A 21,580-nucleotide genomic window follows, 5' to 3' on the forward strand; every position below is an offset into this window, starting at 1 on the left:
GATCACAGGCCTGGCATCAGGCTGCTGGGCCATCAGGCCTGGCTCCACTACTTACTAGCTGGGTGACTTTCTGGGCAGGTTGTTTCACCTCTATGAGCCTCGATCCCCTCTTCTGAAAAGTAGGAATAAGGATAATATCTACCTCACTGGATTGTTTGAAAATTAAGTGAAATACCAAAGGTAAATGAGCTAATAGAGTGCCTGGCACATAGTTAGTTTTAACATAAGTGAAGTGAAGTGAAAGGCACTCAGTCATGTCTGACTCTTGAGACCCCATGAACTGTAGCCAGCCAGGGTCCTCTGTCCATGGGATTCCCCAGGGAAGAATACTAGAGTGGGTTGCCATTTCCTTCTCCAGGGAATCTTCCCAATCCAGGGATCAAACCCAGGTCTCCTGCATTTCAGGCAGATTCTTTACCATCTGAGCCACCAGGGAAGACCGTAAGTTTTAACATAATATTAGTTATTATTAGTCATAGGAATCTAAGTTTCATAAATGGAAGGGGCCTGCCCATGGTCTGACAGCTAAATAGAAATAAAGCACAAATTAATCCTGGTGAGACATCCTTTGTGGTCCAGTGGTTAAGAATCTGCCTTGCAATGCAGGGGACATGGGTTCAAATTCCTGTTCAGGGAAATAAGATCCCACATGTTGCAGGGCGACTCAGCCCGAGTGCCACAACTACTGAGCCCACACATCACAGCTAGAGAGCCCAAGTATTGTAACCAAAGATCCTGCATGATGCAGCTAAGACCTGATACTGCCAAATAAGTAAATAAATATTTCATGGGCAAAAGTCCCTGGCTTAGCTACATCTCCTCCACCATAAGTCCCTTTGGACAGGGCCTGATTCTGACTTGTCTTGTAATCCTGAAGAGAGAAAAACCTTCCCTCCCTCCTCTGGAATGCCAGAGCTGAAGTGGTCCGGAGAGATAATGGAGCTCCGACCACTTCTCCTGCAGAGATGGAAAGAGAGCCAGATGGGGGAGGGATCTTGCCCCAAGTCACATAGTGGCCGACCAGGTAAGAAGCAGCCCCTGGCAATTGTTGAACTAATCGTGAATGAGTGCTTCACCTCTAAGACCCACTGTTCCCCATCCTCTCCCTTATGGCTTCCTCAATGGCTCATCCCTGAACTCCATCCTGGGTCAAAATATGAGACTCATCAGGGCCAAGGATGGGGAGGGTGATGGGGGTGGGCTGAGTTTGGTTGCCAAACCGAGTCTTCTAGAAGCACGTGTGAGGTTGTGTGTTCCAGGCTGGTGCCTGGCCTGACCATGGGAGTCTTGACTCTGGGGAGTTCATGGCTATCAGCCAGATGTGCCAAGCATTCCTAGAGGAAGCAGGCAAGACTTGTTTTTCCAGTTGCCTTGGTCTTCAAAGGCAAGGAAGAGTTAAACGTCCAGGGCAAGGGGAAAAAAGAGAGGCTTAGATCCTTGTCTCTCTAGAGTCGAGAGAACCAAAGGCAGGTTCTTTAAGACCTTGTGGGTTGCATCCCAACATGGGAAGGAGAGTGAAGACAGAAATGGGAAAGTCAGCCTAACTTGGGATCTGAAATCCAGAAAAGAATTTGATTATGCCTCCCCCTTCCAGGCTCCCTCCTGCCATTCCTCACTTGACATCCTGTTGGTGGCGCCCTAAGCCCAGCACCTCAGAAGAGAGGGGCCAGGATGGAGGCAGACTTAACACCTGGAGTCCTAAAGCCAGTGATGGAAAAAGATGTTGTCTATTCCCCACCCTTTCCACCCCTCGCTGTCACCCCTTGCTTGCCTCTGCAGCCCACAAGGGTCCTGGCCACAGGGAGAAGCCACACTTGCCCATCCCTGCCACAGTTCCTTGCAAGCAGGAAGGGGACCCCCCACCAATCATTCAGAGCCCACTCCTTCCCCCAGGATGGCATTGCTTTTGAAGTTGAAGCTGGAGGGAGGAAATGAGTGCTTACCTGGTCCCGGGTCCACACTCAATTCGGTGGCCCAGCAAGTTCAGGATGCAGGCAGCCTCCCAGCTCCGCCCGCCCCGCTGTGGGGAACACTTCCTGTTCACCAGGTCAGCTCCCATGGAGGGCAGGTCCCAACAAGACACTCCGCTCAGCAGCTGCAGGGGTGCCTTGCAGAGCTAGAGTTCTTAAACTGAGCTTCAGAGAAGGGAGCAGGGATGGGGTCTCGCCAGGGCAGGGGGTAGTGGTGGTGGTGGTGGTCAAAGGGAATAATGTCAAAGGGAATGAACCCTTGGGTGGGGGTTTGGTGCCCATGGCTGCGTTCAAGTTGTAGGGCCCACAGACCTGGCGAGTGGTTTGCTGGGGGAAGGGCCTGCCTGTGTCTGAGACTTGTTTCTGGCACTGTGCCCAGGCAAGTGAACAGGCTTGCAGGGGGCAGGGACATGTTCAGCTCCCTGGGCTACCTTCCCCACCCACAGCACCCAGGACCACTATTTTGAAACATCTTGTGAAAGCATAAATCAATTCTTATCACTTCCATGCTTAAAATTTTCCAGCAACTTCCTATAGCATTTAGATGAAATCTGAACTTGTATCATGGCCTGGAAGGCTCCCCACCACCTGGGCCCTGCCTGCATCTCTGATGATACCTCCCAGCACCCCTCTTATTGTTCACCAAGCTGCAGCAACAAAGGTCTCTTTCTCGTCTGCAAACACACCAAATTGCACTTTCTATTTTCCTCTGTTTAAGATTCACCCATGGCTAGCTCCTTCTTGTTATCCATTTCTCAACTCTAATGTCACCTTCTGGAGAAGGAAATGGCAACCCACTCCAGTATTCTTGCCTGGAGAATCCCATGGACAGAGGAGTCAGGCGGGTTACAGTCCATGGGGTCGCAAAGAGTCAGACACAACTGAGCGACTGAACACAGTGTCACCTTCTAACCCCCAGGTTGATGTAGCCTGCTGTCTAACACCCTTTTTTTATCTCTTCACCCTCATTTTCTCCATGGCACTTGTCACCTCCCAGTATTGTTCTTATTTATTTGTTTACTATCTCCTGGGCTCCATGAAGACAGGAGCTTTGTGTATCTTATTCATGCATGAACTCCCAGTGCTTTGATCAGTGCCTGGTACATTAGCAAGCTCAATAAATACTAGTCGAAAAAAATGGAGAGATCTGGACTTAGGAAAAGCAAAGACAGAGGGAAAACTGAGAGAACTTTTAGTGAGCATCCCTTTCTTTTTGAAGCTGGAATATAAAGTCCCTCAAAAAGAAAGGGGCTTGCCCAAGGTCAGAGGGTGAGAACCAGAGCCAGGTTCTTTCCTCCTAGTCACATTGCCAGAAAGAGAAAATGTGCTCACTTATAAATCCAACTGTTTGGGTTCAAGTCCAACTCTACCACTTGCTGACTGGATAACCTTGGGGAAGTTAACCTCTTTGAACCTCAGTTTCCTCATCTGTAAGATGGGGCTTTTAAGAACAATGCTTTCCTGAGGTTTTATGAAGATTAAACAGGATTATGCATGTTAATGTGCTTAGTATGGTGCCTGGCCCAAAGAAAAGCTCTCAATAAATATTAGTTACTGTTGTTTCAAAGCCAAGGTAGAATCAAAGACTGAGATTGGGGTGAAGGTGGGGTCCACTGAACCCCCTGGAGAAGGCCCAGTCTACTCCCCGGCAGAGCAGGAAGCCGCTGGTCCCTGGTCAAGTCTAAGCTTGCTAGCCGAGCCACAGGCTGTGCTGGGAAGCTGCGAGCAGGCTCTTGTCCGGGGTGGGGCCTCAAGCTTTTGGCTCCCCAGGCTCAGAGAGAAATCTGCATGTGGCTGAATGTGCACATTTGCGAGAAATCACATACACACACACTAGGAGGCAATTTTGAATAATTGTGTGAGTGCACTCTTAGTGTGTGCCTGCTTGACAGAATGAACGGAATGGGAGTAAATAAACTAGTAGCCATGGGGCTTGTGTGTGTGCACAGATGCGAGCAAGTGCAGGTATGCGGCTTCATGAATGGACTCTTTTAGGATATATGTGTGAATCAAACTCTGTGTAACTCCCAATCCCATTTCATGCAGAAAGTGGTTCGCAGCACACAGCTTCTGGCTGTGTGACTTTGGGCAAGTGGCTTACCTTCTCTGATCCTTAGTTTCTGACTTCATAATATCATTTTGAGAATGAAATGAATTAAAGTACATAATTGCTATGGTATAAGACACAATTTTCAACAAATATTACCAAGTACTATTACTTTTTAGCAACCGGCTCAGATTATTGATTTTTGAGTTTGTAGATAATGAAAACTCCTAGATGTCTTTTCACACCACCCCCAATCTGTTCCTATGCAGGCTGATCTTCTGCAACTAAATGACATAGGGCTTTAATGAGACCAGGATTCATTTCTCTGTGTGTTTCACTCACTGCTCCAGCTTCTCAGAATCTTAATTCTAATGTTTAGAGACTTGGTGATTGTAACATCTGTGTCTTTATCCAAGTCAGTGATAAAAGTCTGAACACAACTGGCAGGAACAGTGCTCTGAGATCTAGCCCCGTTTTCTTGGTTAGTGATCTCAAGTGCAATTCTGGAATGAGTCGTCTCACAGTATAGAGAGCTCCCCGTCTCTGGATGAATCCAAGCAGATTCTGGGTGGCCACCCGGAAAGGATGTGCTACTCCAGGGGAATGGTTGCCCTTGGGGATGACAAAGAGAGCTCTAAAGTCCTTTCCAACTTACATGGGCAGATTCTTTGGTTTGTGGAACTTGGGACTTCCTCTGGCTGTGGATCAGGGTTGCACATTCACCGATGCCTGTTCAGTGGTCAGTATAGTTAGCTGACCTGGCTCTTGGAAGACCTAGATCTAAAGTCACTTATTCCCTGGGAGTGTTGGTCAAGTCAGTCACCTAAGCCTTCTGGACCTCCTTCTTCGTCTCTAAATGATGTGTGTGTCTTAGGGGGAGGGGCAGGAATGGATCTGTGATTTCAGACCCTTCTGTTGCTTTCTTTTTTTCCTAATCAAGTTGTACTTGGAAACACAGCCCATAAACAGATAAAAGCAGAACTGCGCTATTGAAGCAGGGCTCAGGGCCTCGGACTCTGCCTCCAGGCTTGTCCCTCATTCTCTTGGGAAGCACAGGTTTGAAAAACTGGACTGGGAGCCCCTCCAGATCTGACAAGTGGGGGCTCTGCCATCCTAACATTCTGTGTCCCGCCTGCATGTTCTGAACCGCGTGGTTGGATGTGCTGTGAATCTGATGCTCTGTGACCTGTATCCATAATGGTCCATGTGCAGGGACTCAGGCATCTAGTTCTAGGAGTTTGTGACTCTGTAATTCTGTCTCTTCCATGGGGAAGCAGATGTACTTAAAAGAATTCAAAGCCAAATCAAGCTTCTACTAAAAGTCCAGCAGATTTTTCAAAATGCCAGGCTTGTTTCTGATGATTAAATTCCTCCCCATCACCCAGGCACAGATCAGAAAATGACATTCTCTCAGCATTTGGGCGCTCTCAGCATTTATTTTTTGATGGCCCACCCCTATCCCCCGCCTGTGGTATCCAGTGTTAGGCTGGCTCCATGTCTCTCAAGAAAGAATCCTGAATATATTCTGTTTATGACAAAGTGGGAAGTGGGGGAGGGTAGAACCAGGGAGTGAGAATTAGGAGGCCTTTTGCCTTTGAGCCAGATTAAAACTGTAAGTGAAAGAATGTTGACATTCCAGGTACTTGCTTGTCAGGAAGTCTTTAGCTACTGAAATAATTTTTCTGCTTAGTTGTATGGAGCTACTGAAGGTTTTAGAGAAGAGGCAGGCCCAGAGCAGAACTATGTGCGAGGAAGAGTAATCTAACATTAAATCAAAAGGGGAATTTTCCCACTCAATATTCCCAGTCTATGAAGTAATTCAGACAGAGAAGGAAAAAATGTCATATCTCATCCCTTATATGTAGAATCTGAAAGGAAACATACAAATGAACTTACAAATTAAGAAGAGACTCACAGAGAAGGAACTTATGGCTGCTGGGGGTGGGAGGAAGGGTAGGGGGAAAGGATAGTTTGGGAGTTTGTGATCGGCATGTATACATTGCTGTATTTAAAATGGATAACCAACAAGGTCCTACTGTATAGCACAGGGAACACTGCTCAGTGTTATGTGGCAGCCTGGGTGGGAGGAGTTTTGGGGAGAAGGGATATATGTGTATGTATGGCTGAGTCCCTTTGCTGTTCACCTAAAACTATCACAACACTGTTAATCAGCTATGCCCCAATAGAAAATAAAAAGTTTTTTTTTTTTAAAAAAAAGATTCCGACTCTAGTGTGGACTGGTCTTGCACACCAGCTTTATTCAGTTTAGGTCAACTGAAATTCAGGAATTGGTAGGGAGGCTCAATTCATTTCTAAGAAACTCGAACACTTGAGTCATGTGCTAGTTTATAGGCAGCCACTGCTGGGTCCTTATGTAACAAAAACAAGTCAAAGAATTGGATACAAACAGGAAAAGGACCAGTGACTTGAGCCCTGGATGGGCCGTGTGACCTTAGGAAGGCCACAGGATTTCTTCTGAGCCTCAATTTACCTGTCTGTAAAATGGAAATAATAATAGCTACTCCTACCCACTTCCCAGGGCTGGAGGAAAGACAGATAATATGACAGGTGAAAGCACAGGGGGGAGGAAGAAAGACGCAGAGTAACACCTTATTAGGACCAATAATGGCTTGCTAAATGGCAGCAGGAACCACCAGCAGACTGAGAAACCCAAGCCTGGAATTAAGGGGAAGAGAAATGGCTGAAAAGGAAGTTCTCATCTAGGGCACAGGTGAAATAGAGCTGAGACTTGAGGTCCCCTTCTTTATTAGTATTCTGATTATCATTATTGATGACATTATACTGTTTGATATCTGGATGGCAATCTATACATTTTCAAAACACATCTGCATGCATTTTCTCACTTGGTCTTTGGGGAAAGGGTATAATATTGGGTAGAACTGATAGCAAGAAAGTGGTCTCTGAAGTCAGATCAACCTGCTTTCAAATCCCAGCTCTATCATTCACCAGCTGTGTGACCTTGGGCAGTTATTTAACCTCTCTGTTCCTGGAAAAAGGGAAATGAGAGTAGCACCTAGCTCACGGAGCTGTTGAGAAGGCTGCATGAGTCAATACATGGCAATTCCCAGCACAGGATACACTCAGTGTGAGCTAGTTACTGTACCAACCTCATCCCTATTGTGACACTTATTATCACTCTCATTCTGTAAATGAGAAACGGAGGCTCAGATAATTGGAGGGCTCTGCATGGTTCACCCATCTAGTAGGTGATGGATTCAAGTACTGGCCCAGAATAGGAACCCATATTCCAAAAAGAGAGACTCAGAGGGGGCTGCAGCTGACTTTCTGGAGCAGCATTCTCCAAAAGAATTTCCTACAGTGATGGAAGTGTTCTACGTCTGAGCTGTCCAGCATGGGAGCCACTAGCCCATCTGTATGTCAGTGTTGTCCTTAAATATACTTTCTGATATTTTTTTCATGAAGGAAGGGGCCCTCAAAAGGCATAATGTGACCCTGGAGAGTCAGACATTTGAAGGAAACAAAGGGCTTCTAGGCAACTGGATTTTAAAAAAGAAAAGGGACAAAATGGGGGATAATGAGAAAGTGTTTTGTTATTGGACCTCCTCTGCCAAAGTCATTCATTTATGCATTCATTCAGTACTTATTTATTGAGGGCCTACCCTATGAAGGCATTCTAGAGCAGAGAACATGATGGATAAAGACCTTGCTCTTGTGGGGGTTGGATTCTAATGGCAGAGAGAGAGGTTAAGAGAAAGTCTGGTTGTTAAGACTCTGTACTTCCAATGCAAGAGGCATGGGTTTGATCCCTGATTGGGGAACTAAGATCCCAATGTGGCCTAAATAAATAAGTAAAAGTACTTTATAAGGGACTTCCCTGGCAGTCCAGTGGTTAGGACTCTATGCTTCCAGTGCAGGAGGCATAGGTTTGATCCCTGGTTGGGGAACTAAGATCCCACAAGCTGGTGGCATCACCAAAAAAAAAAAACATCAGGTGATGAAAAGTTATGTGAAGGAAATTCATAGAAAGCAAGATTAGAGACTGACGGAGGAGGTGCTATTTTTGAAAGAGTGGTCAGGGAAAGCCTACACAGCAAGGTGACATTTGAGCAGAGGGAAGGCTACAACGTCATCTTGAGAAAGAATTCCAGGCAGGAGAAATAGGCAGTGCAAAGGCCCTGGGGCAGGAACAACGAGATTGCAGACAGACTAGAGGGGGAAAGGAGAGAGGGGTTCCTGCAGGCCAGGGAGGTGGCCCAGGGCAATTCAGGCCAAAGGAAAGACCTGTAGTGAGCAGGACCCCATCATGAGATTGACACGATGGTCTATGAGGAGCCAAAGGAAAGAGGGAGGTGCTGCTGGACATAAAGTCTTAGAGCCCTTCAAGGCCATCCCATGTGGCCAATGGGTAGTACACAGGCTGTCCTGCTTCAGTTAGTTTTGTTGGGCCATAGTATATTGTTTTGTTGTTTGATGGCTTTTTACCTAATTAGTTGTTAACATATAAACATTGGAAAGCTTCACCCAAAAATCTAGACTCCAGCTTCCGTTTAACAAAGTGGAGGGCACTGTCTGTGTTGGTCCATAGAACGGCTGGCTGGAGCTGAGTGGTGGCTGCCACCTTTAGAGGGGCCTGTGTTCTCCAGACCCCTTCCCCAAGCTCTCCCAGATTTGGAGGCTGCATCAGCTACTGTTTATCTCCAAGGTAGTTTTCTATCAGAAGAGACACATACCTGTACCCAGGTCTCTTTCCAAACTGTAAGGAAAATAGACTCCAGGATGGCCTCCTGTCCACACACTGGGCCTACTTGACCCCTGAAGCTCCCCCTACCCTGGCTGGAGAGTTCAGAGCCCCCAACACTCACTGAGCCCCAGAGAGAACAAAGGATCTCTTCCTCTTGGGACTGCCTATATAGGTGCATGAGCTTTGCATTTGGAGCTGAAAACTCCCTAAACCAGAGGGCATCCCAGAATCAGAGGACTTGAGGGGAGGGCAAATCCTGTCCCACTTTTTCTGGACTCTCTGTCCAGAGGGATTCGTCAGTTACCAAAACCAGGTTCAGCTCAGAATGACGTTGAACCTGTTAATCAGTTAGACGTTCTGGAGACAAAGCAGGAGGACTAGAACACCTCCTCTAAGTTCTGTGTTTACGCCTTGGGATCCATCAGGCACAAACTCAGCTCCATGGGAAGGCCAGTGGAGTCTCTTTTCTTGATGGGTCAGCCTCCGGCCAGGCAGGGACCAGGAGGCCCCTGTGTGGAAAGAAAGGTTAGTTTGGGGTGGCTCTCTGTGAGGCTGGAAGATTGTGTCCTGAGGTCAGGAGACAGACATCCCTGGAGGACTGCAAAACTCCAGAGGGTAGAACAGATTGTAGAGGCCAGAGTGTCCCCACCACATGGGCCCCACCTGGGGCAGGGGGGTCTTTACTCTTCTGTGCGTCTTGCAACTCTTGGGTCTAGTGAAACCCTTCGTCTTTCCAGAAGCTATGGATGAATTTTCAAACATATAGGCCTCAAGTTCCAGCAGGGGGGACCTTGGATCACTAACTGAACCTCTGAGCCTCTGTTCTCATCTTTAAAGGAGAGATACTAACTGAATGCACCTCAGATAGTTGTTCTGAAGGCTTGACTAGGTGATTTCATATTAAACAGTTAACACGATGTTACACCTAGCAACGGCTGAAAGAATATTAGCTGCTATTTTTTAAAACTGTCATTATCATTATGGAAAGTGGACTGAGACCCGCCTGTTGCCCTGAGCCCACACCCACTGGTTCCCACCTTCACCTTCTCAGGCGTCTCTGTGAGGTTCCCAAGCCCGCCTAGGGCACAGTGTGAGAGCTGCTAGGCGTCTCCTCTCTGTTTTGTAGAGGTGGGAGAACTCTGCCTGGAGAAGGGAAGTCCATAGTGTGCTGTACTAAGTCGCATTGGACTTTGGTGGCACACCTGGAACCCAAACCCAGTCTCCTCATCTTGGGCACTTTGCACTGGCCAAGTTGCTCCCCACACCCCAGCTCCTCTCCCAACCTGGGGCTCCTCAGGAACCCACAAAGCACTCCTCCCACTCAGGAGAGTGCGGAGGAAGGAGCCAGCCTCCTGGGTCACACCTGCCCCCTGTACTGCCTCTGTTTTCTGTTTCCTTTTTTTTTTATTAAAAAAAATTTTTTTTTTAAATTTTAGCTGCACTGCAGGGCATGCAAGATCTTAGTTCCCTAACCAGAGGTTGAACCCTTGCCCATGCAATGGAAGCGCAGAGTCTTATCCATTGGACCATCAAGGAAGTCCCTCCTGCCTCTGCTTGTCTGGAAGCCTGACCTCCTCTATCCCAGCCTCAGTTTCCCCATTTGTGAAATGGGGCTAGCAACAGTTACCTCCATGGAGGATTTAATGAGTTTATGCAGGCAAAGCATTTAGCACATAGAAAATAATGTTATCTATTACTATTATTCATTATTATTACTATAGTTATTGGAATGGTTATAGTAATATTATTACTGTTATGTTTGGTGTTCAAAAATATATGTGGAATATTCTCTGTATGTATACAGATACCTGTCCATGCCCCAGGAGCCCCTTGCAGGAGTACTGTCAAGCACAAACAGATACACACATACATGTACACTCACCATGAGTCTCTGTGGCATCCCCTGTCTCCTTGCAACAATTTGTAGGAAAGCTCACACAGCAGCTTGAGCAGCATTTGAATAATAAAAATAATTTCTGTTCTTGTCACCCTTTTCCCCATAGTGGGTACAGAGAGGTCAGAGATGTGATCTTATTTAGAGTGTGAGGGGGCAGAAGACGGGGTGTGAGGCGGGCAGAAGAAGATGGGCTGTGGAAACACAAGGCAGAGAATGTGGTGGACACTTCACAACCTACCTGATCTTTCTGGTGTGTTGGGGTGACTCTCTGGGCCCCATCCCATGTGATTTGTCAAATGAAGCCATCCAGCATGGTTCCCCTGTCTATCCAAATACAACAAACTGCCTTCTCCAGAGTTAGCAGGCCTTGTGGCCCCCGGTGAAGTGAATTCTGTTCCTCATACTGGCTCTTTGAAACTGATGGGACTGAAGCTTCTCTTTCTCTCTCTCTCTGTCTCTTTTTTTTAGTTTATTTGTTTGTTTAGTTTTGGCTGCACTGGGTCTTCATTGCTGCGAGCAGGCTTTCTCTAGTTGCAGCAAATTGGGGCTACTCTGTAGTTTCTGGCTTCTTATTGCAGAGCTTGGGCTCTAGAATGCACAGGCTTTAGTAGTTGTAGCTTGAGAGCTTAGTTGCCCTGAGACAGGTGGGGTCTTCCTGGACCAGAGATCGAACCCATGTTCCCTGCATTGGCAGGCTGATTCTTAACCACAGGACCACCAGAGAAGTCCCCAAGCTTCTTTGTTTCTTGTACCAAAGGCCATCCACTGCCCGTGGCCCCCGCCTGCCGGGTCTGCTTGGGGGTGGGGAGGCTCCCGTCAGGGCCACAGCGTGTGGAGGTCACCTGCTCAGGCTCTGATGTGAGGCAACCCACTGCTTGAGTTGTGCTCAGCCCATTGCTGGCTGTATGACCTTGAGCAAATCTTTAACCCTGACAGAGCCTCAGTCCCTTCATATAAACTGGAGAAATAATCCTGCTGCAGTGAGACTGCAGTTAAGAGGAAGTGCCTCACACGGTCCCAGTGCCTTGCAGGGGCACTGATGAAATGGCAGTGATGAAATGATTTAGGGATGGGAGCTCCACTCCTTTGGTGCTGAGGGAGCTTGGTAATGTATCAGAGGGCCTGGGAGGGGATCTAACTAGAGACCCCCTGAGCAAACCGCCTCATTTCATGGGGTCTCCACTTATCCGTCTGGGAATTGGGACTAGTGCCTGCTCTCCTACCTTCCTGGGTAACCCTCCCCTGTGAAAGTGAAAGTCACTCAGTCGTGTCTGACTCTTTGTGACCTTTGTGACCCCATGAACTATATGGAATTCTCCAGGCCAGAACACTGGAGTGGGTAGCCTTTGCCTTCTCTAGGGGATCTTCCCAACCCAGGGATCAAACCCAGGTCTCCTGCATTGCGGGCAGATTCTTTACCAGCTGAGCCACAAGGGAAGCCCAAGAATACTGGAGTGGGTAGCCTAATCGAACCAGGGTCTCCTGCATTGCAGGCAGATTCTTTACCAACTGAGCTATGAGGGAACCCTCCCCTGAGCTGTTGGCAAATGATGCTATAAAGAAGGTGAGGTTTAGGGACTAGGAGATGCACAAGCCCTGATCACAGATGACGCTCACTGACTTCACTGGAGGCCAGCCCTTGGCACGTGTTATCACTTTTAAGCTGGCTTACAGCAACCCTGTAATTATGCGCATTTTACAGAAGGGATAAATGAGACTCAGGGAGGTTACCTAAGCTCCAAGTTCACACAGCTAGCCAAGGAGGATTAAAACTCAGATCTCTGGTGCATCTAACAGTTCCCTGGCCTGCCTCCCGGGGCCTGTGGACTGGACAGAGTGGTTGAGAGGGAAAGTTATATGATCCCTCCCCCACATCAAGGATCTTGTATCCATGGGTTCTCTCCCACCAGCACACAGATTCTCAGCAAAAGCTTCATCTCCAGTTGGATCACTTTCCTTCTGGCTGTGCCCAGCCCAGCTGTTTGTCTGTCCAAGTCCAATCCCCTCTGAGCAGAGCAACTCAGGACAGATGAGAATGTAGGCAGGCCTCAGGAGGTGAGGAGCCGCGCTCTAGCAGTAGAGCAAGGCAGGCAGCTCCCTCCGCTGTTTGCAGTCCTGCGGGGAGCTGGCTGAACCTGACTGTAGAGCTAGGGACAACAGAGGGGTTAGGGATGATGTGGGAGCATCAAGGTGCTTACTAATGAGATGCAAATGAACCTCTGCCAGGGACTCCAGCTCAAGTCCCCGGGCTCTGTCCACACCGACTCCCTGGTAAATGTTCTCCACCCAGCTATCTGTGGACCCGAAACTCAACAGGACCACTGGGTCAGCTGTGTTCTCACCAGACAGGGCTGGCCATTGAATTAAACCAGGGATTACATTTTGGGAATTCCCTAAGGGGAGGGGCGTAGGGGTTACAAATACATATTTCAAGCCCCACCCCAGATCTACTGAATCAAAATCCTTATGGATGGGGCTCGGGAATAGATGTTTAACAAGTTTCTGGGGTGATTTTTGTGTGACTGGTGTTTGGGGTCCACTCACCATGGTAATTGCGTTCTTTAAGATCCTGTGTTGTTAGTATCCCATCTGTGGGCCTCCTCTAGCCCCAGTGAAGAGGTGGGTAGGGGAGTTAGGAAAAGACCAAAGTTTCGGTGACTTTTAGGCTAGACGAGTGCTTCTCAAATGTCAGTGTAATAAAACTCAGAGCTGTGGAACTCAGAGGGCTTCCCCCGTCTGTGGGGACCACTGGCTCCCAGGCAAAGCAGGCACAAGATTATCTCTAAAATCAAATAGAAGCGTGAACAAGAGCAAACAGGAGAGTGAAACAACAGATCTGTTTCCTATGCCTTTCACCTGGAAGTCTCTGAGTGCAAATCTCTCCACTCATTAGCATCTCAAACCCCAGAGACAACTGTTTTTAATTCTTGGGAACAGGTCTATCTGCCAGATAGAGACACAGTCCCATGAACCATGTTCTCCTTGCAGTGAATAAAACTGAACTTAAAATCAGTGGATTCCATCCACACAGGCATACTCATGGCCCAACAATTTCTATCTTCGGCATTTGCACAGCAGTTTTGTGTACGTATGTCCACAAAAGATTCACACGAGAATGTTCAGAGCAGCATTATTTATAATAACCCTCTGCTGGAAACAGCCTGAATGACCACCAAGAGCAGATGGATAAATAAGTTGTGGCTTAGTCATACAGAAGAACACTATACAGCAAAGAAAATGAAAGTATTGTTCTAGGTAACAACACGGATGAATCCCCCTCACGTAATGTGGGGTGAAAACAGCCACATACAATAGAGTACATATTGTGCTATTCCAACTGTATAAATCTTTCAAACAGTCAAAACTTGTCTATGGATTACGTTGGGATAAAGTTACCTTGGGCAGGAGAAGAGGGGTAGTTAACAACTGGACAGGGCACAAAGAAGGTTTCTGGAATTGGTAGTAATGTTCTGTTTCTTTATCTGGAAGCTGGTTAGTTTCTGGAAAGTTCACTGAGCTGCACACTTGTGATCCGTGCCTTTTTCTGTTTTCTTATTATGCTTAATTTAAAGGCTTTCTAAAAGTACTAGTAAAGGAGCTCAAAGAAGACTTTTAATAAAAGAAAAATAATTTAACTAATAAAAGGGAACTCCAGGTGACTTCTGACTATGGCAGATTACATGGGATTTCATGACTGTGGGATTGTGGACTCTTCCTTACCCAGGAACCAGGAAGGAGACAATTCTCAGAACCTGAGAGCGTGGGCACCATGCCAGGGCACACCAGGGCTGTGGAAAACCAACGCCTCAGCAATTCTCTGTCTCCACCTCCACATGGCCCGCCCTCCCCAGAACCGCAAGGACAATGACAGCCCATTTTGTACTGGGTTCCCAGGTTCAACTGAGTTCACAGTTCATTAGGGCTTGCTTCATGCAGCATTTTTCTGTCCTCAGAGCAGGTTTCTGGACCATGTTCTTTTTGTATCCTCTCAAAGACCCTACATGTAGAGCAAGAAATATTTCCATTTTATAGATGGGGAAGTTGAGGCCCTAAGATAGGGGTCAAAAGACTTGTCCAAAGCTAGCAAGAGCTAGCAAGCAACCCGGCCAGGACTTAAACACGAGGCTTTAGATGAAAAATCCAACACTCCCTTGGCTACACCACAGATGGATTCTTCCCAGTAAGAGCAATGCTGAGTATCTGTCAGAACTAGTGAGCAATCAGTTAGTGAGCACTGTCCCTCAGAGTCCTACAACAACCCAAGGAAGTAGGTACTATAATTTCATCCATATTTGACAAATGAAAAAGCTCAAAGATCAAAAAGTCCAAGTGCCTTATCCAAGACCAGTGTCCATTGAGTGTGGGGCATGGTTTGGAAGAAATGGTCTGAGTTGAGACCAAGCTCTGAACCTCTAGTCCAGTGGTTCCCAAACCCAGCTGGAGTTCCCTTGGAGCTTGTAAAAATACAGATTCCCTGGCTTCACCCCCAGACCACACATTCCAATGATGTGGACTCAGGATGCATCTGAGAAATCCATATTTTTTAAAAACATCCCTGGGCATTTGGGATGCTCAGCTCTAAACAAGGCTGCCACTGAAATATGACAGTAAAAACAAAAGTGAAACTTCATTTACCAACTTTCAAATAGCTCATGGAACCTCTCTAATAATTAGAGTCCTCCTAACAATGGTACACAAGCCCTCAAGAATATATTTGATAACAGCCCACCTGACTGGATGATAGCTGTGCTTAGGGTGGGGGGCGGTGACCGCCAAGGAGTATCCGGAGGGCTCTAGCGGGGACAGGGTGGTGTCTGCTTTTTGCTCGGCTCCTGGTTAGCCACTGTTTGCACTCAGTTGGTAAAAATTCATCAAGCTATAACTTAGAATTGATGCATCTTTTTGAATGTTTGCGAAAAGGGAAAAAAAAAAAAATCAGGCTGACCATCCATCAGAGACACTGTAGAAGCAATCTTTACATAGAGTAGAGATTTGTATAAAAAATCCAATAGAGTTCTTCTAATTATATGCTTCCAAGAGTTTGAGATTCTAGGATTTGAATGTTCCACAATGCTCTGATTCTCTAAATCAGTTCCAGGACTGCAGGAGCCCCCAAATCTGTAATAGTAGCTAATGTTTAGTGAGCTCTTAGTATGTGCTGACTGCTATGCTAAGAGCTTAAGAGCTTTGTATGGATCAACTCACAGCAGCTCTGTGAGGTGGATGGCCTTATCCACCCCAAACCCCTCAGAAACATGAAATGATGGGTTCAAGGTCACAGACAGAGCTGGAAAGCAGCAAAGCCAGGACCAGAACTCGAGTGCCCTGGCTCCAGAGCTGGTGTGCCAACCATGACGCCATACTGGCATCAAGCTCCGCTACTTCCCAAGGCTGAGTGTTTAAGTATCCCAGTGATGCGTTTTGTGCCGTCTAGCCTTGCACTTGCTGGGAGGACCCAGAGAGAAGGGGGAGCTGCAGGCACAAGCAGCAGCTCTCGCCTGGGACACGTGAGCACACATGGGCCAACACGCACATACATGCTGATGTTACCTCACAGCTGACATGTGCAGTCCTGCTCAACTGGCACCGAGGCCAACTGCTGTGGGCACTGGAGCTGAACGGGAACTGGGAACAGGAGAGTTCTCCGTCGCTGTCCCCTGCCCCCCGGCCAGGGGATGAGCAGTTGTCGTTTACCTGCCACTCCAGGTCACCTTGCAGGGGCCCTCACCAGCCTCAGGGATGGAGAAGGACTCAGGAGTGGGGTGGGCGGGCAGAGGAGACATTTCTCCCTTCTGCAGGCTCCAAACTGGAAACTGCTTGAGGCATCACCTCTTTCAGGGGTGTTTTGTCAGTCAGTGGGTAATGGTGGCCCATCATCATATTTATATATATACATATAAAGTCACACTCCTTGGCCTGACACCCATGGCCTTCAGTGACGTGGCCCCATCTTGCCTTTCGGAGCACACCTCCAAATATTCCCTACCCAGCTGACAGTTGCCTGCACATACATGATGTTTTCTTTAACAGCTATGCTTTTGCATGTGCTATTTTCTCTTTCTGAATTGCCTTTCCCACTTTTTTTCTTTATTTAAGCCTTATTTAGTCTCCAAAACTGATATTCAGTCCCAGCTGCTCCTAGAAGCCTTCCTCCACTAACTCCATACTAGGCTAACTATGTACGGCTTCTTGGGCCCCCCTGCCTGCTTGAGTTTGCCTCTATTTTACCACCTACCTCAAAGTATTAAACCATCGACTTACAGACCTGCCTCCGCTAGCTGTGAGTCTTTGGAGGCCTGACACATCGTAAGCGCTAAGTGTCTATTGAACTAAGGATCTGTTGAGAAAACAGAAGCTGTGCGACTGAAAGGAAGTGGCTTAGCTTTTCTGAGTCTCTATTCGTGTCCACGCTGGAAACTAATAGCAACAGCAAAAGAAGTGGTGGAGGATCATGATTGCAGGCGTGCAGGGAGGTCGTGCAGAGTAAAAGAGAAGGTATAGGTGGCAAGGTCTAACCTGGTGGTTCAAGGGGCTCAGTACATCAAGAGTTCTCTCTTCAGTGTTCAATGTTCATGGCTGCGCTCAGGCCCAGGACCCATTAAAAGCTGGCTACTGATTTTAGGCAAGTAAAATGGAACCAGTTTACAAATTTCCATTTGTAAAATGGAACCAATAATTATTTTTTGAAATTTTTATTGGAGTATAGTTGATTTACAATGTTGTGTTAGTTTCCACTGTACAGCAAACTAAATCAGCTCTATGTACTCATATATCCCCTCTTTTGGGGATTTCCTTAAAATGGACCCAATAATTCTTAAAGGAGACTTGAGGGAACTCCTGAGCACCTTCCACTTGTACAGTTGCAGATTCTTGCCGACTCTCTGGCAATAGTGAGGGGATGATGTGCAGGTGTGTACATGTGTGTGTATATATGTTGGTGGGGGTTGGAGGAGGGGTCTGATTGATGATATTTATGTCCCTTGTCCCCTGAAAGGCATCTTACAGTTTAGCGATCAACCTTGTTCTTCATCCCAAATTGCTTCCTGGGGTATGGGGGCAATCCCCTGGCCTCTGAGGCTGACCACTCACATAGCAAGCATGACTCTCCTGATTTGGGCTAGGCAGAAAGAAGCAGAGGAAGGTGAGAAGATCTGGGACATGGCCCTGCCTTCCCCACTCACTTGCTGTGTGACCCCAGCCAAGTTATCAATCCTCTCTAGGGAGGCCTCCATGTCTGATTCAGTGATCTCTAAAGGACCATTTCACTCTTATCTATGGTGGGGTTGGACTAATGCTTAGTCCCTCTGAGTGTCAGTTCTCATCTAGAAGTGAAGATTCATTCATTCTCTTAATAGATATGCACTGAGCTTCTTTTGTGTGCCAGGTGCTGTGCTAGACACGGATTCTGGAGCTGTGAGCAACACTTAGTAGGAGAGACTGTATCATATAAAATATACACAAATAACTAATAATTACAATTGTGATCTGTCTTAGGAAGCGACACTTCAGGGTGCCCTGAGATGATCTGTACCCCAGGGGAAGTGGAGAGGAGCCAATTAATTAATTTAATGATCATGCCCTGGGCACCACACGCATTATCTCATTTAATGTTCACATCAGTCTCTGAGAAAAGGATTGTTATTTGCCCCATTTTTTCAGATGAGGAAACTACGGTTTGAAGAAGTTGAGGCCCAGGTCATACAACCAATAATATCTAGGATTTGGACCAACACTCATCTTCCTTTTTTTTTTAAATTTAAACTTTTTATTTGTATATGTATATGTATGGCTGATAGATTAACAATGTGATAAGTTCAGGTTGACAGCAAAGGGACGCAGCCATACATATACATGTATTCATTTTCCACCAAACTTCCCTCCCATCCAGGCTGCCACGTAACACTGAGCAGAGTTCCTTGTCCAATACAGTAGGTCCTTGCTGGTTATCCATTTCAAATATAGCCATGTGTACATGTCCATCCAAACTCCCTAACTATTCCTTCCCCCCCACCCTTCCCCCTCCCCGGCAACCATAAGTTCATCTTATAAGTCTTGGACCCACACCCTCCTTTATAGACCTGTCTGAAAACCCCTATTGTGAATGTAAGCATCAGTACCGTTAGTCATGGAAACAGTAGCATGGAGTTTCTGAGTTAGCTCAGCCTGTGCTGGGGCCCAGGAAGCACAGGAGCTTTCAGAAGCTTGGTCCACACGTTACTGAAGGAACCAAAAAGGCAAAGTCCACCCAGCGGGCACAGGAATGTCCCTGACTATGCCAACCCCATCACCCCCGACACACGCTGGTGTCCTCTGAGGCTGCCCCACGTTCTGTCCTCTCCTCCCTGGCCCCGCCTGGCCAGCAGCAGTGCCAGCACCTCAGCCTGTCCTGGGGAAGGGAAACTCAGGCTGAGGTGAGTTCAGTGGCACCTGGGGAAGAGTGTACGAGCAGCGGACCGTGGCGGCCCAGCTCACAGAGGCCTGGTGCAGGGGCCCTGGCCACCCCTCCCAGTGGAAAACACAGAGGCAGCTGACATGTGTGATGTGGAGCATGCCAGTGTCCTTCTCGGTCTGGTTCCCTGCATCCTTAAGAGGCCAGTGAGCACGGAAACAAGTTCTAGGGAGACCTTGACTCCCTCCAGGTCCTCCCCATTTTACAGATGAGGAAACTGAGGCCCAGGGAGCTTGTAGCAGACAGGGCCTCGCTGCTTTGCTCCACCACCCTAGCCAACTCTTTGGCTCAGTCCTTTCCTGCCAGAGGTGTAACTTGTGCTCTGTGGAGAGCCCTGGGGGGAACCCGAGCTTGCCTCTTCCTGCCCTGGGGGATGCTGAGTTCCAAAGCTTCCTCACCTGCAAAATGCAATCATTCTTGCTCTGCCTACCCAGCAGCCTTGTGGGAGTGAGATTAAGGGTGTATCTTACAGGGATGCTCTGCAATGACCTACGTGGGAATTGAGTCTGGAGGAGAATGGATCTATGTGTACATATGGCTGATTTACTTTGCTCTACAGCGGAAACTAACACAGCATTATAAAGCAACTATGCTCTAATTTTTTTTTAATTAATTAAAAAGGAATGGATCTTAACAATAGCCCAACTGCCCCCTTATTGAAAATGTAGGGAAATCAGCCCAGAGCTGTATGGAACTATTTCAAGCCACACCATCCGTGACTTACAAGCACACAGATAATAAAATTCTCCTTTCCCCTGCCTGCTTTGAAAACGTGACATTTTCAAATGACGGTGCGTGGTCAGCCCCATCCCCTAACACAGGAAGCATCCAGAAGGTGTCAGCCATAGTAGTCACTGTTGGTCATTTCTGCGTGGAGGGCACTGCCCACCTGCCCAGGCTCAGCGCCCCTCACCCACCCATCCATAGAAGAAGTTGAAGGATTGAAAAGACTGCATCCTGAGTCTGCTTCTCTACCTCCCTGGTGCCCTAAACCCCAGCCTTGCTCCTGAGTGCTGTGTACCTGGGGACAGACGGCCTAGCCTCTCTGAGCCCTCAGCACACCTCAGCACAGCGGCTGCTTCCCCCCCAAGCAGAGGCCTACTCCCATCCCCGCCCAAGAGGAGGGCTGAACTGCGGCCCTGGCGGCCCTGTTTAGTGTTCCACTCCATCTGTCCTACCTCCACAGATACACATCGGATTCCTGCTCCCCCAACCCAGCCCAGTGCTGCCCTTGGCCTCTGAGGCTCGCTGCCTTTCACAGCCCTCCCCAAGCCAGGAGAGTTGAGGTTCTAACCTGGGTGCCTCTAAAGAGTCCCGCAAGAGTCAGGGCCAGCCAGATGTCTAACTCTCCCTTAGGCCTGCCTCCCGCCCCCTCACCAGGTGACTCTGTCTGTGTAGGGACCCTGTGCCCCCCCGCCTTGGACACACATGAGGAGTTAGCATCTCTCGGTTCCCTGGCCCCAGCCTTTCCTCCTCAAATCAAGGAGAAGCTTGTCTCCCCATCCCCTTGAAGGTGCATCCCCAGAAAGCCCGAGCAGGGAATTTCATTCTTCCAAGAAAAGGAGTCCAACTTTCCACACATACAAATATGACCTTGCTGCTCCAGGAGATCAAAGCCCTAACCTTGTCCATTCTGGGCCCCGATCCCCAGCGCTAAGCTCAGGCTGGCTTCATTCAGTATACCTAGGTGTACCTGGCTTCAGGCAGGGCCCAGGTGTCCCACCCTTGCTGTGCCTGCCCCAGCGTCTTCCAGGTTCTGTTGCACCTTCCAGGAGCCCCTACTCAGGAACAAAATGGATAAGCTTCGCAACCCCCGCCCCCTGACTTCCCACCCTCCAGCAGTTCTTACCTGGGCCCTTTGGGTGGGGGAGGGTGCCCCGGAGTGGGCCGCTGGGCAGGAGCCCCTTTCACAAGCACCGGGCTGACAAGCTCCGGAGGGAGGCGCGGAGTCTCAGAGCAGGAAGGCGCACACTCAAAGAGGCTGCTGAGAAAGTTGGAGTAGGTGTGTCCCAGCCCAGGAGGAGGAGGAGGGAAAAGGAGGTGGGAGAATTGAGGCGGATCATCCCCTCCTGCCAGCTCTCTGTCTCACGGAGCAGGAGGGAGGGAGGGAGCCAACTGGGTTGTGGCCCAGAACTCACGGTGGGGAATCAAGTCATGGAAAACGACGGCTGGAGAGTTGCTGAGAAGTCCGGCCCATCTCCACCTGCCTTCTCAGCTTTACAGGGGATAAACTGAGGCCCCGGTCAGGGACCACGAGGCCCTGGGAAAGGCCCCAGGTTGCTCAGTTCTCCAGCCAGAATTCTCTCCTTTCTCCTCCCCACTCTGCAGATCTGAGAAGAACAAGCACAAGCACCCCTCCCCTCGAGGTCTGGTTCAGAACCCTGGCACTGCCTCCTACTAGCTCAGTAACCTTGGGGGGGGGGTTACTAGTCTGAGCCTCAGTTTCCTTTTGGGTGGCTAATAACTCCTACCTCACAAGATTGTTATGAGGATT

General features: G+C 48.3%; 1 protein-coding gene across 1 annotated transcript in view; it reads right to left on the minus strand.

Moving 5' to 3' along the window:
- The window catches only part of FAT2 (FAT atypical cadherin 2), an 82,658-nt gene extending 61,563 nt beyond the window's left edge, over positions 1-21,095 (minus strand). Inside the window, exon 1 of the mRNA XM_043913348.1 lies at positions 20,936-21,095. The gene's annotated coding sequence lies outside the window, so the exon portion shown is untranslated. The remainder of the gene's footprint in view (positions 1-20,935) is intronic.
- Positions 21,096-21,580: the final 485 nt, after the last annotated feature.

This window comes from Cervus elaphus, chromosome 9 (genome assembly GCF_910594005.1).
Source record: "Cervus elaphus chromosome 9, mCerEla1.1, whole genome shotgun sequence".
NCBI classification, from domain to species: domain Eukaryota; kingdom Metazoa; phylum Chordata; class Mammalia; order Artiodactyla; family Cervidae; genus Cervus; species Cervus elaphus.